Genomic DNA, 14,745 nt, shown 5'->3' on the forward strand with positions numbered 1-14,745 from the left:
TCTGATTTTTGTTATTTCTTGTCTTCTGCTAGCTTTGGGGTTGATTTGTTCTTGCTTCTCTAGTTCTTTCGTTTTGTGAAGTTAGGTTGTTAATTTGAGATATTCCTAACTTTTTGATGTGGGCACTTAGTGCTATGTATTCTTCTCTTAACACTGCTTTAGCTGTGTCCCAGAGATTCTGGTATGTTATATCATTGTTGTCATTATTTTTAAAGAACTTCTTTATTTCTGCCTCAATTTCATTATTTACCCCAAAATCACTCAGGAGCATGTTGTTTATTTTCCAAATAATTGTATGGTTTTCAGCAATTTTCATTGGGTTGACTTCTATTTTTATTGCACTGTGATCCAAGAGTGTGTTTGGTATGATGTCGGTTCTTTTACATTTGTTGAGGATTGTTTTATGTCCAATTATGTGGTCGATTTTAGAGTGTGTGCCATATGATGATGAGAAGAATGTATATTCTGTTGTTTTTGGGTGGAAACTTCTGTAAAGGTCTATGAGATCCATTTGGTCCAATGCTGAGTTTAGGTCCTGAATATTTTGGTTAATTTTCTTGTTTAATTTAGGATAGTTAGGTCTTCTTGTTGATTGAACTCTTTATCATTATGTATTGCCATTTCTTGTCTTTTTTTATCTTTGTTGGTTTGAATTTTGTTCTATCTCAAATTAGTACTGCAACCCCTGCTTTTTTATTTGCTTGGTAGATCTTTCTCTATGCTTTTATTTTGAGCCTATGAGTGTCATTACGCATGAGATGGATCTCTTGAAGACAACATATCATTGAGTCTTGTTTTTTATCCAGCTTTATCCAGCTTGCTACTTTGTGCCTTTTAAGTGGGTCATTTAGCATGTTTACATTCAAGGTTAATATTGATATGTGTGGATTTGATCCTGTTTTTGTACTGTTAGGTGGTAATTATGTTGTCATGTTTGTGTGGTTGCTTTACAGTGACACTGGTCTGTGTGTTTAAGTGTGTTTTTGTATTAGCTGGTAGAAGTCTTTCCTTTCTATATTTAATGTTCCTTTCAAGAACTCTTGTAAGGCAGGTCTGATGGTAATGAAGTCCCTCAGTATTTGCTTATCTGAAAAGGATCTTATTTCTCCATCATATAGGAAGCTTAGTTTGGCTGGATATGAAATACTTGGTTGAAGGTTTTTTTCTTTATTAGTGTTGAATATAGGCCCCCAATCTCTTCTGGCTTGTAGGGTTTCAACTGAGTGGTCTACTATCAGCCTGATGGAGTTCCCTTTGTAGGTAACCTGCCCTTTCTCTCTAGCTGCCTTTAACATTCTTTCTTTCATTTTGAAAATCTGATGATTACGTGTCTTGGGGATGATCTTCTTGTGTAGAATATTGCAGGAGTTCTCTGTTATTTCCTTAATTTGACTGATTGGCCTCTCTAACAAGGTTGGGGAAGTTTTCATGGACAACATCCCGAAATATATGTTCCATGTTGTTTGCTTTCTCCCCCTCCATTTCAGAGATGCCAGTGATTCATAGATTTCTCTTTACATAATCTCATACTTCTTGGAGGTTTTGTTCATTCCTTTTTATTCTTTTTTCCTTATTTTTGTCTGACCATCTTATTTGAGAGAACCAGTCTTCAAGTTCTGAGATTCTTTCCTCAGCTTGATTTATTCTACTCTTAATACTTGTGATTGCATTGTCAAATTCTTATATTGTGTTATTCAGCTCTATCAGACCTGTTAGGTTCTTTTTCATACCAGCTATTTAGTCCTTTGGCTCCCATATCACTTTATTGTGATTCTTATTTTCCTTGGATTGGGTTTTGCCATCCTCCTGAATCTTAATGATCTTTGTTGCTATCCATATTCTGAATTCTATTCGTCAATCCATCCAGTTTGGCCTAGTTAAGAACTCTTGTTGGAGAACTGGTGCAGTCATTTAGAGGACATATGACAGACACTCTGGACCATTGGAGTTAACAGAGTTCTTGCATTGTTCTTTCTCATCTCTGTGTGTGGGTGTTTCTTTAATTGCAGTGTAGATTGAGTACACCCAATAGACTTCTTTTCTGGCTGTTTTCATCAGGCCAAGACTTTGTGTAGGGTCTTTATTTGAAGCTGACTTCTTGTCTCTGCTTTTAGAGCGGGGTATGTTAGTGAGGTATTTTTGGTGTTGAAGCTTTGGGGTGTGATCCAGCAGGTGACACTTAGGCTTATTGGTCAGTTGGTTGATTCTTGCTTGGTTGTGTGGCTTCCCTATGTTTCCTCACAGTTGTAACCACCTTCCCTCTCAGTGCTTTGAAAGTATGGGCTCCTCTCCCACTTGAGTACTGGCTGTAGTTCATGACTTAGTACTCCTGCGCTGCCCACTGCAACTTTGGGGCAATCTCTGTGTTTATGTTCCTTCCTCAGCTTAGAGGCAGCAGAGGAAGAAATCTTAGTAGTGGTTGTGACCAAGGGTCATTTGCTTGACTCCTGGAGGCACCACCCCAGAGAGATGCAGGTCAGCAATCACTCAGTGCAATCATCCCAGGATAGAGAGTTTGTGCTGTGGACCCAAGCCAGGGGTTCCCTGTCTGATGACAAGACATAGGGGGTTTGTGGGACCCATGGGAGAAAAACTGGCCTCTTCTCCTTGGGTCAGCTGCACTTGTTGGAGGTGTGGATAAGGTACTTAGGGTCTTTGCTCCTTCGTTAGTCCAAGGGTGACAAGGGCAGTTACATTGCAGAGGTAGTGGCAGAGAGGCTGTGTCCAGGGTGTTGCTGAGCTGGTACTGGCTTGATAGTTCTGGCAGGGGGTGGCTGGAGGCTCAGGCCTGGAGGACCTGCCCAGTGAGGAGATATGGGAACAGGCACCCATGTAACAGTCTGGCCACTTTTCCATAGGACTGCTACAGTATGCTTGGGGCCCGCTGCAGTCTCTAGCCACCTCAGATTTTCCAGAACCTAGAAGTGTCACCAGTGAAGGCTGTGAAACAGCAAAGATGGGAGCCTGTTTCTCCCTCTGGGAGCTTTGTCCCGGGAGGTACAGACCTGTTGCTGGCCCAAAGGCACCTGTAGAAAGTTGCTGGAGACCCTGTTTGGGAGGTCCCGCCCAGTGAGGAATGGGATTGGAACTGCTTAAAAAAACAGTCTGGCCACATTGTAATGAGCAGTTGTGCTGTGCTGGGGTCCATTTCAGCCCCCGGTTGCCTCAGACACTCCAAAGCCCAAAGACTGGAATGGTTAAGTCACTCAAACAGCAAAGATGGTGGCCAGCCCCTCTCTCTGGAGCACCATCCCAGGGAAAATTCAGTTCTCTGTTGGCTGGAAACCTCAGGCAAGGGTGGCTGGAGGCCCTGGTTGGGAGGTCCTGCTTAGTGATGAGGAACAGGATTACCCACCCATGTAAAGCAGCAGTGTGGCCACTTTTTGTTAGAACTGCTCCTTCAGCTAATAAACAACTTCAGCAAAGTTGCAGGATACAAAATCAATATACAAAAATCACTAGCATTCCTATACACCAACAACAACCAAACTGAGAGCCAAATCAGAAAGGCAACCACATTCACAACTGCCACACACAAAAATAATTACCTAGGAATACAGCTAACCAGGAAGGTGAAAGATCTCTACAATGAGAATTACAAAACACTGCTCAAAGAAATCAGAGAAGTCACAAACAAATGGAAAGACATCCCGTGCTCATGTATAGGAAGAATCAGTATCATTAAAATGGCTACACTGCCCAAAGCAATTTACAGATTCAATGCTATTCCTATCAAACTACCAACGACATTCTTCACAGGACTAGAAAAAATTATTTTAAAATTTATATGGAACCAAAAAGGAACTTGAATAGCCAAGGCAAACCTCAGCAAAAAGAGCAAAGCTGGGGGAATCATGTTACCTGACTTCAAACTATAGTGCAAGGCTACAGTGACCAAAACAGCATGGCATTGGTACAAAAACTTTTCTTTTGTGGTCTTCATCTTGGAATTATTTTAAACTTATAATTAGTTTGCAGGGTATTGTTTCTGTTTTGTTTTTTCAAAACTTTAATGTTCAAAGCTATTCCAAATGTTTATTTTTCTCTTTAATTTTCTTCTTGAAATTTTTATATTTAGTTCATTTTAAATTTTTTAATTTTTTTATTTCAATAGCTTTAGTGGGGTATAAGTGGTTTTTGGTTACATGGACAGATTATATCATGGTAAAGTCTGGAATTTTAGTATACCCGTTACCAAGATAGTGTACTATGTACCCAATAGGTAGTTTTTCATTTCTTACCCCATCTACCTTCCCCATTTCCCCACTTCTGGGACTCTGTTGTCCATTATACCACTGTATGCCCTTGCATAATCATAGCTTAGCTCTCACTTAAAAGTGGTATTTGGTTTTCCATTCCTGAGTTGTTTTTCTTAGGCAATAACCCTCCAGTTTAATCCAAGTTGCTGCAAAAGACATTATTTTGTTCTTTTTTACAAGTTAGTAGTATTCCATGGTGTGTGTGTGTGTGTGTGTGTGTGTGTGTGTGTCATTTTCTTTATTCACTCATCTGTTGGTGGGCACTTAGGTTGATTCTTTATCTTTGCAATTATGAATTGTGCTGTGATAAACATAATTCATGCAGGTGTCTTTTTCATATAATGAATTATTTTCCTTTTGGTAAGATACCCAATAGTGGGATTGGTGGATCAAATGGTAGATCTACTTTTAGTTCTTAGAGAAATTACTTTACTGTTTATTCTAGAGGCTATTCTAATTTACATTGCCAGCAGCAGCATATAAGTGTTCCCTTTTCACCACATCCATGCCAACATCTTTTGTTTTTTGACTTTTTAATAATAGCCATTCTGGCCAGGCTTGGTGGCTCACACCTGTAATCCCAGCACTTGGGGAGGCTGAGGTGGGTGGATCACCTGAGGTCAGGAGTTCCAGACCAGCCTGGCCAACATGGTAAAACCCCATCTTTACTAAAAATACAAAAATTAACCAGGCATGGTGGTGCACACCTATAGTTCCAGGAGGCTGAGGCAAGAGAATTGCTTGAACCTCGGAGGTGGAGGTTGCAGTGAGCCGAGATCTCGCCACCGCACTCCAGCTTGGGTGACAGGGCAAGACTATCTCAAAACAAACAAACAAAAAAAAAAAACAAACAAAAAAAACCATGCAAACAAAAATAATGGGCATTCTCGTTGGAGTAAGGTGGTATCTCGTTGTGGTTTTAGTTTGCATTTTCCTAATGATTAGTGATGTTGAGCACTTTTTCATGTTTCCTGGCCATTTGTATATCTTCTTTCAAGAAATATCTGTTCATGTCATTTGCCCACTTTTTAATACGATTATTTGTTTTCTTCTTGCTGATTTAAGTTTCTTACAGATTCTGGATATTAGTCCTTGTCAGATCCATAGTTTAAAAATATTTTTCTCCCATTCTGTAAGTTGTCTGTTCACTCTGTTGATTATTTCTTTTGTTTTGCAGAAGCTTTTTTAGTTCAATTAGGTCTGATTCATTTATTTTTGTTTTTGTTGCATTTACTTTTGGGGCCTTAGTCATGAAATTTTTAAATTTAAAGCCTTAATCTGTTCATGAGACTGATATACCAAAATATTAAAAACTTAGAAGTTAAGTTAGCTTATCCTTTGTCTTTGAGAACATATTAAGATTACAAATAGGATCTTTTTTCTAATTGCTTATTGCTGATGTCAGAGAAAACTTTTGATGTGTGTATGTTTGTATATCTGCCTACCTAATTAAACTCTTACTAATTGAAACAGTGTTTAGTCAGTTTGTATGTATTCTCTAGGCAGACAATCATATTATCTTACACATAACGAAAGTTTTATTGTGGTGAGGACAGTGCAAATGTTGTATAGTAGTAATAAAATATCTGGATGTAAATTTTTACCAAAAGCAATATAGATGACCCATTTCAGTTAAGTTTCCATTTTAAGCAAATAATTTTGGATAGTCCCTTTTAAGTATATACTTTATCAAAAGCTGCTTAATAAAATTGGGCCTGTATGTGACATGCATTATTCTGTAAAAACAAAATGTTTGAGATTTCACAAACTCTTAAATTGACTTCTCTTCCAAAGTCTTCTGCCCACTATATTTTCTCTGAACTTTTTTTTTTTTTTTGGTGGAAGAACAGAATCTTGCTCTGTCACCCAGGCTAAAGTGCAGTGGCATGATCACAGCTCTCTGCACCCTCAACCTCCTGGGCTCAAGCAATCCTCCTACCCCAGCCTTCTGAGTAGTTGGGACTACAGGTGCATGCCACTACTCTTGGTTAATTTTTTTTTTTCCCAGACAAGGTCTCACTCTGTCACCAAGGCTGAAGTGTGGTGGTGCGATCTCAGCTCATTGCAGTCTCTTATGCCTAGGCTCAAGTGATCCTCTGGCCTCAGCCTTCCAAGTTACTGGGATTACAGGCATGAGCCACCATGCTGGGTCTTTTTTCAGACATTTGAAGAATATCTATATAATGTTCAGAGCACACATCTGACACTGCCCTGGCCTGACTTGGCACAGACTTCAGTCTCCTAAAGCTTCTATTACTTTATTCACAAATCAGTTCTTTGGTCAGAATATAGTTTATAATAACAGTTCTTTGTTATCACTTCTTTTCTATCCTCTTTAGAAATGTATCAGCAAAAACAAAACTATTTTGGGGTTGCTTAACCTTTAAAAAGGAATTCAAGGATAATTAAACATTTTTGTGCTCAACTTGTGCATGCTCTAGAAAACCAGTTCTGTTTCCCTGAGAAAGTGAAAAGACATGTCTGGAAATATCTATATATTACTATGCTTACTTCAGCATTAATTATAAAAAATTATAAACATCTTAACCAACAATAGGGAATTGGTTATGATATTTTATCTATATCTACATGATGGTATAATATTGTTATTAAAAATAATTATGTTAAAAATATATAAATACATGGGAAAATACATGTTATAGGAAGGGGAGAAAAACAGGATTCACAACTATGTATACAATATGCCCTCCTTTGGATAAACACACACACACACACACACACATGCATACCTTCAGAGATAAATGGTTGCTAGGAAATGTTACATGTTACAAAATTTATTTCACTTTCATTTTATTTCCTAAGTTTTTCTGCCATTTATTTATATTAGCATAAAATAATATGCATAAGGTGATTTATGAAGACAATTTAGAAGTGAAAGAACACGGTTTATAGAAATGCAGAGACTTGGATTCTAGTCCTGCCAGTGCCACAAACTCTTTATGACCTTAATGTCTAACAGTCTTGGTTTCATTGTTTATAGAATGAGTCTTGTGAGATATGGTTATATATAAAATATCTTACAAACCCGAGAGATTATTATATTAGCACGTACCTTTTATTTGCAGGTGGATGGCCTATTTGCAGATTATCTACTTCATACATTTGGGCAATTAAACAAGCAAGTAAACAAAGTGGGTGTTTGTAATGCATTAACATATAGAGTTTAGCAGTGTCTAACAATTCCAGCCTTGCAACCTTGAAGTATAATTTGCTTATAGGTTATACTAAGTTCTTAAAGAAAACTAGAGATAAGCAAAGACAGAAGAACATCCTGAAAAGGATTCCCCCATTGCCTGTTCCCAGATATGTTGTAACATTTTTATGTGCATGGTATGTGTGAAATGGTGAAGTCAAGGTAGAAGGAAGTTGTCAAAAACATAAGTCGTTGCTCATACACTCATGTATGTATGAAAACAGTATTATTTGTCAGATTATGTGGTATGTTTTGTCACTGCAAATATGTGTGTTTTCTCAGTGACTTGAAAAAAAGGAGGGCGCAATGTTAGGTCAGTCTGTTATGACAGGCAATTCTAAACATGTTGGGTTTTGCACCTGTGATAGCTTTTTTTTTCCTGTTTGCCTATAAAGACACTGGGGAGAGAAAAATCCTGATTTTTATCCTGTTTGTTTAATGCTTATCATCCTGCTTACTATCTTTTAGTGACTACTCTCCAGCTGTTTAAACATTTTCCTCACATTCCTGTCAGAAGTGTGACTTAAATCCAGATTCAAGAATTGTAATGTCCACATCCTCATTGTTTATTTCTCTAACACATTTTTAGTTAAGAATGGAAAAGACTAAACCAGCTAGCATTGTTACATTTGAAATCCAAATTCTATGAGGAGTACTTCTCATTAAATTGTGGGTTTGTATTCTGATACTCCCAAATCTATTATTGCTTAATCTTATGATACAGTGAATTTGAAGAAGAGTCATTTAACTGCAGGTTAGGGTCATTTCTTTTCATCCTTTGAGAATGTATTTTTGTAAACTGTGTAACATAGACTATGTCTATGTTAGTGTATTTTATTTGAGAATATAGAATTCAAAATTTCCTATAAAATATGATTCTAATGGTAGTTTTAAATGCACAGTATATTTAATGTCATTTACGTGTGAAATAGAGGATCTCATACGTAACCAGTGTCTAGTTAACTATCTTAACAACCTCTTTGTGAAAAATTTAGTAAAAAAAAATCTTACTAGGCCAACCATTAATTACTGTACTATTTGAGCTGTGGTCACATTAAGCTGAGTTTTGAAGAAGGCTATTGGATTTGAAAATTGATCCTTGGAATTTCCCAAAAGTTTTAAGGGTAATACTTTTTTAATCACAGAATTATTCTTATAGTGTAAACTAACATATTTATGAGGCTATTTAAGTAACTAAGGTGGTCTTACTACCTAAACTCTCACATTCTTTTCCTGAATGTTATATGTTTATTATTTTCTATTAGGAGAAGGAATTTTCTTATAGGCTTTTTAAAAAGAGACACATTTAATTTAAATGTTATACATTAAAACATGGCTCAATAGCTATAAATTTATGGATGCAGATGAAGGTCTTGGGAAATATTGAAAACCTATAATATTTCACCTTCAAGAGATCATTCAATTTAGTCACAATGCTATGGACATTTTTGTTATTCTGGTATATTTTTCTTATATTGTCTGTGCAAAGCATTTGAGAAAAATGGGCACATTAATATTTTTTCTAGTTTCAGGCAGCAAAATATCTGACTGCTCATTTAAGTAATAGATCTACTGTAGTTTCCTCCTTACCCATGGTTTTGCTGTCTGTGGTTTTATTTACCCATGGTCAACTGAGGTCCAAAAATATTAAATGGAAAATTCCAGAAACAATTCATTGGTTTTAAATTATGCACCATCTGAGTAGTATGATGAAATCTCACACCATGCCACCTGGGATATGCATCATCCCTTTGTCCAGCATATCCACACTATGCACCCATTAGTCACTTAGTAGCCATCTTACCTGATTTACCATCAGAAGGTCAATAGTAACCTATAGCTATGTCACAATGTTTATGTCATTCACCTTTCATCTCATCACGAAGGCATTAAATCATCTCACATCATCCCAAGAAGGGCAAGTATAATACAATAATACATTTTGAGAGAGACCCCATTCACATAACTTTTATTAGTCTAATATCATAATTGTTATATTTTATTATTAGTTACTGTTCATCTCTTACTATGTATAACTTATAAACTAAACATCATTGTTATGTATGTATAGGAAAAAACATAGTACATATAGGGTTCCATATACATACATACATAGTACATACAGGATTCGGTATTATCCACAGTTTTAGGTTCCCACTGTGGGATCTTGAACATATCCTCCATGGATAAGAGGGGACTTACATGCCTATATGTATATGGTTGTAAAAAGTTGCATTGTTATTTCTGTTAGGTAACTTCAATTTGTAGAAGTCAAATATATTTGGTAGAATTAGAACTAAAATGAAGGGATTTTGTTTGTCCTTATTGAAAACCTGTAGTTTCTTTAAAAATGTGAAAATATGCAGTCATCATTCTCTAGTGTATGTTTTTTAGTACGATTTACCAAGACTAGTGATTAGCTAATGATATGAATGACAGACTTCTATGAGAATGGGATTATTTGCTGTTAATTCACAGAACTGATTCACTTTTTATCAGAGGGGCAGTTTGTGGGGGTGGTAGAACTGATGATGCAGGCTGTATTGTTACATTATGTTTTAACCCAAGCTCACATACTTCCTTCCTGATTCTGAGGCTCATTTTAGAAAATAATGTACCTTATTCACGAAAGAAGTTTGTTGAGAGAAAGTAAAAGGATTTTGAAAGACATTTTTGGCTTTTATTGTAGCCTGATAAAACTTTCCAGTTCTACCAAGGATTATACCTTTCTGCTACCCAAGTAGTTTAAGCCAAGGATAGTTACATGTTAACACCCATTCTCATTAAAATAGCAGTTCCCATACTTTTAGTCTCAGTACCCTTTATACTGTCACAAATTATTGAGAACTCTAAAAGAATTTTATGTGGTTTTATCAATTCATTTATATATTATAAATTACAACTAATTTTTTTTTTTAAGATGGAGTCTCTCTCTTGTTGCCCAGGCTGGAGTGCAATAGCGCGATCTTTGCTCACTGCAACCTCTGCCTCCTGGGTTCAAGCGATTCTCCTGTCTCAGCCTCCCAAGTAGCTGACACTGCAGACATGTGCCACCACACCCAGCTAATTTTTATATTTTCAGTAGAAGTGGGGTTTCACCATGTTGGCCAGGCTGGTCTCAAACTTCTGACCTCAAGTGATCCACCCATTTCGGCCTTCCAAAGTGCTGGGATTACAGGCGTGAGCCATCACACCCAGCCACAACTAAGATAAATTTTTTTTTTTAATTTACCCACTTTTAAATAACAAAATCCCATTCCATGTTAACAAAAATACCATGTTTTTATGAAAAATAACTATCTCTCCCAAAACAAAAAAATACAGAAAAGAGTGATACTGTGTTACATTTTTGTAAATGTCTTTGATATTTGGCTTCATAGAAGCAGCTGGATTCTCATACCTGCTTTTGCATTCAAGCTCTTGTGATTTGATTTTTTTGGTTGAAGTATATGAAGAAAATCAAATCTCACAAATATGTCATTGGAAAAGGAAGGAGTATTTAGTAGCTTTTTCAGATAATTACAGATACTTTTCTTTATATACTGCTCCAATATCCAATGAATAATAGTTTCTTAAAGGTTAGTTACAGTGTGGAATTTGTTACCACATCTGTGAACTTTTCTTACTGTTACATTAAAATCTGTTGGTCTACTGGGCACTTTGAATAGATCTTTCACATGCATGATTTTATAATATCATGCACTGGTCATTTGGCAAATATGGGTTTAGTGAGTTACATACAGCTTCCAAATATTGACACATGTCACTATATAATACTTAAAATATAACATTAACTAATAGTATGATAGTATTTGTCATAGAAGTCTTAAAATATTACAAAACTCTCAGGTACTTGAAAGCTCATATTTTATCATTGATAACAAATTGTCTTAGATCTTTATCTTGAAGTGACAGGCCCAGTTGATTTATGTTGAGAAAATGTCTGCCAAATACATGTCTGCCAAAATATGTTTGGCATATATAATGCCAATTATAATGAAATTAAAATGTTTATTGCCCCATCAGTGGCCTTTTCAATTAAAACTGACTTTTTTATTGCAAGTGTGCAGCTATAAAGAATACAGCGATTACTAGTGTAGTTTGGTGCCACTGCTTTGATTCCTATTAAGACACAAGCAGTTTTACTCACAGGAAAGAAACAACCAATATCTTAGTTTTATTATGAAAATAATTTTGACATTGGGGACTCTTTTGATAGCTGCTATTCTAGAATAAAAAGGCTTATTGCAGTCACAAATAAGCCTGAGATATAGGGTTATGGAATTTAGTATAGATGGGTTGTTGAGAGAAAAATATATGGATATCAAGGGCCAGTTTTTCATATCTGCAGGTTCCTAAGGGCTGACTGTGGGACTTGATTATCTGCAGATTTTGATATTGGTGAGGAGACCTGGAACCAATCCTCCACAGATACCAAGGGACACATAAAGATAATGATGTCAGCTTTTCTTTACCAGATTAGTATTAATAGATAAAAAGTTCTAGGGAAATATAGAGGAGGATATGTTATTATTGTTGTTGTTATTCATAATAAAGATGGTTTTGGAGTATAGTAGAGGAACAGCCTGGCCTGATTCTTTGGATTGGAGAGGGCGAGAGAAGCTGGGAAGTTTCAAAGAAGACTTCATAGAATAAATGATTCTTAAGTTATCAATAATATTTTGAATAAATCGCTATTTTAAACTAAATATGTAGTAGAAATGTTTTTACTGATTTGCTAATTAAGGTACAGTTAAGCCTTTCTCTAGAGAAACTGTGAACATGATTAACATCTCTCTCCAAATGTAGGAAATCATGTCGATCTTACTTTTCTGATATCTCTAGACTCATACAAGGTAGGCAATGAGACAGTGAAAGGAGGAGCTAGTTTTGGAAAACGTCTGTACAAAAGAGGAAAACGTCAAAGAGATGGGGATAGAAACATGGGTTGGATCAAAGGGGGTAATGGTCATAATGCCTAACATTTACATCCACTGGATTATATGCCCGGGGCTTCTCTGAGCACTTTGCATGTGTATATAAGATCAGTTGAATGTATTTGTGTAAGTCTACTTCTGGGCTCTCTATTCTGTTTCGTTGATCTCTTTGCCTGTTCTTTTGCCAGTACCACACTGTCTTGTCTGCTATAGCTTCCTGGTAGGTCTCAAAGTTTGGTAGTGTCAGACCTCCAGCTGTTTTTCTCCAATATTGTATTGGCTATCCTGGATCTTTTGCCTCTCTTTATAAACTTTAGGATCATTTTGTTAATATCCATAAAATAACTTGCTGGGATTTTTGTTGGAATTATGTTGAATCTGTGGGTCAAAGTGGGATGAACTGACATTTTGTCAGTATTGAGTCTTCCTATCCATGGACATAGAATCTCTCTTCATTTATTTAGTTCTTTGATTTCTTTCATCAGAGTGTTATAGTTTTCCTCATATAGATCTTTTGCATATCTTGTTATATTTATACCTAATTATTTCATTTAGTGGAATGCTAATGTAAATGGTATTATATTTTTGCCTCAAATTCCACTTATTTCTGACATAAAGGAAAAGTGGTTGATTTTTGTATATTAACTTGGTATCTTAGAACTTGTTTTTAATTGCTTATTAGTTCCAGGGATGGATTTTTTTTTTTTTTTTTTTTTTTTTGTCCTTTCAGATTATCTGCTTACACAGTCATGTCACCTGTGAACAAAAGCAGTTTTGTTTCTTTCCTCCCAATATATATACTTTTTATTTCTTTTTCATTTTATTGCATTAACTAGGACTTCTAGGATAATATTGAGAAGCAGTGGTGAGAGGGGCATCCTTACTTTATTCTCCTGATCATTCTTGGAAAACTTTGAGTTTTTCATCATTAAGTATGATATTAGCCATAGGAGCTTTTTTTTTTAAAGATATTCTTTATCAAGTTGAGGAAGTTTCCCTCTACTTCTAGTGTACTGAGGCTGTTTATCATCATAAGCATTGGATTTTGTCAAATGCATTTTCTGCATCTATTGGTATGATCACATGATTATTCTTCTTTAGCCTGTTGATATGATGTAATGCTTTAATTGATTCTTGAATGATTAACCAGCTTTGCATGCCTGGGATGAATTCCACTTGGTCATGATATTCTTTTTATTCATTGTTGAATTCAGCTTGCTAATATTTTTGCTTTTATGTTTATGAGCAATATTGGTCAATAATTCTTATTTCTGTAAATGTCTTTATCTGGTTTTGGTAGTAGTATAGTGCTGGCCTCATAGAATGAAGAAGGTATTCCCTTTGCTTCTGTTTTCTGAAAGAGGTTGCAGATAATTGGTAGACAGTTGTCCTTTGGAATCTGCAGGGGAATTGGTTCCAAGAATCCCCCACACATACCAAAATCCGAGGATGCTCAAATGTTTTATATTAAATGGTGTGGTATGTGCATATAACCCATGCATCTCCTCCTGTATATTGTAAATCATCTCTAGATTACTTATACCTAAGACAATGTAAATGTTATGTAAATAGCTACTGTCCTGGATTTTTATATATACTATTTTTATTGTTATATTGTTATTTTTCTTTTTTTTCAAATATTTTTGATCCGTGGTTGGTTGAATCCACAGATGTAGAACCCACAGTTACAGAGGGCTGACTGTAACTTCTTCCTTAAACGTTTAAAAGAATCCACCAGTCAATCCATCTGGGCCTGGTGCTTTCTGTTTTGGAAAGTTATTAATTATTGATTCAGTTTCTCTAACAATATAGGACTATTCTGATTGTCCATTTCTTGTGTGAGTTTTGGCAGATTGTGTCTTTCAAGAAATTGGTACATTTCATCTACATTGTCAAAGCTGTGGGCATAGAGTTGTCCATAATATTCATTGATTATCTTTTAAAAGTTCATGGAAACTTTTGTGTGGAGGAAAAGTTAAATATTAAATTTGAACTCAATTGAATGTGGACACAAACAATGGTCACCAAGTCCTGGCACAGGTTGTGTGAGCCCCTTGAGGCATTTGTCCAGCACTGTTTCAGAGAAATCTCTATTTCAGTCTATTCCTATACCTTGGTTATTGAAAAGCGATAGGCCGGGTGCGGTGGCTCATGCCTGTAATCCTACCACTTTGGGAGGCCAAGGCGGGTGGATCACTTGAAGTCAGGAGTTCAAGACCAGCCTGGCCAACATTGCAAAACCCCGTTGCTACTAAAATACATGAATTAGCTGGGCATGATGGCGGGCACCTGTAATCCCAGCTACTCAGGAGGCTGAGGCAGGAGAACCACTTGA

The 14,745-nt window shown here is 36.2% G+C and overlaps 1 protein-coding gene across 8 annotated transcripts in view; it reads left to right on the forward strand.

Moving 5' to 3' along the window:
• The window catches only part of SBF2 (SET binding factor 2), a 544,916-nt gene that overhangs the window by 237,750 nt on the left and 292,421 nt on the right, over nt 1-14,745 (forward strand). The window lies entirely within an intron of this gene.

This window comes from Pongo pygmaeus, chromosome 9, assembly GCF_028885625.2.
Source record: "Pongo pygmaeus isolate AG05252 chromosome 9, NHGRI_mPonPyg2-v2.0_pri, whole genome shotgun sequence".
Lineage (NCBI taxonomy): Eukaryota > Metazoa > Chordata > Mammalia > Primates > Hominidae > Pongo > Pongo pygmaeus.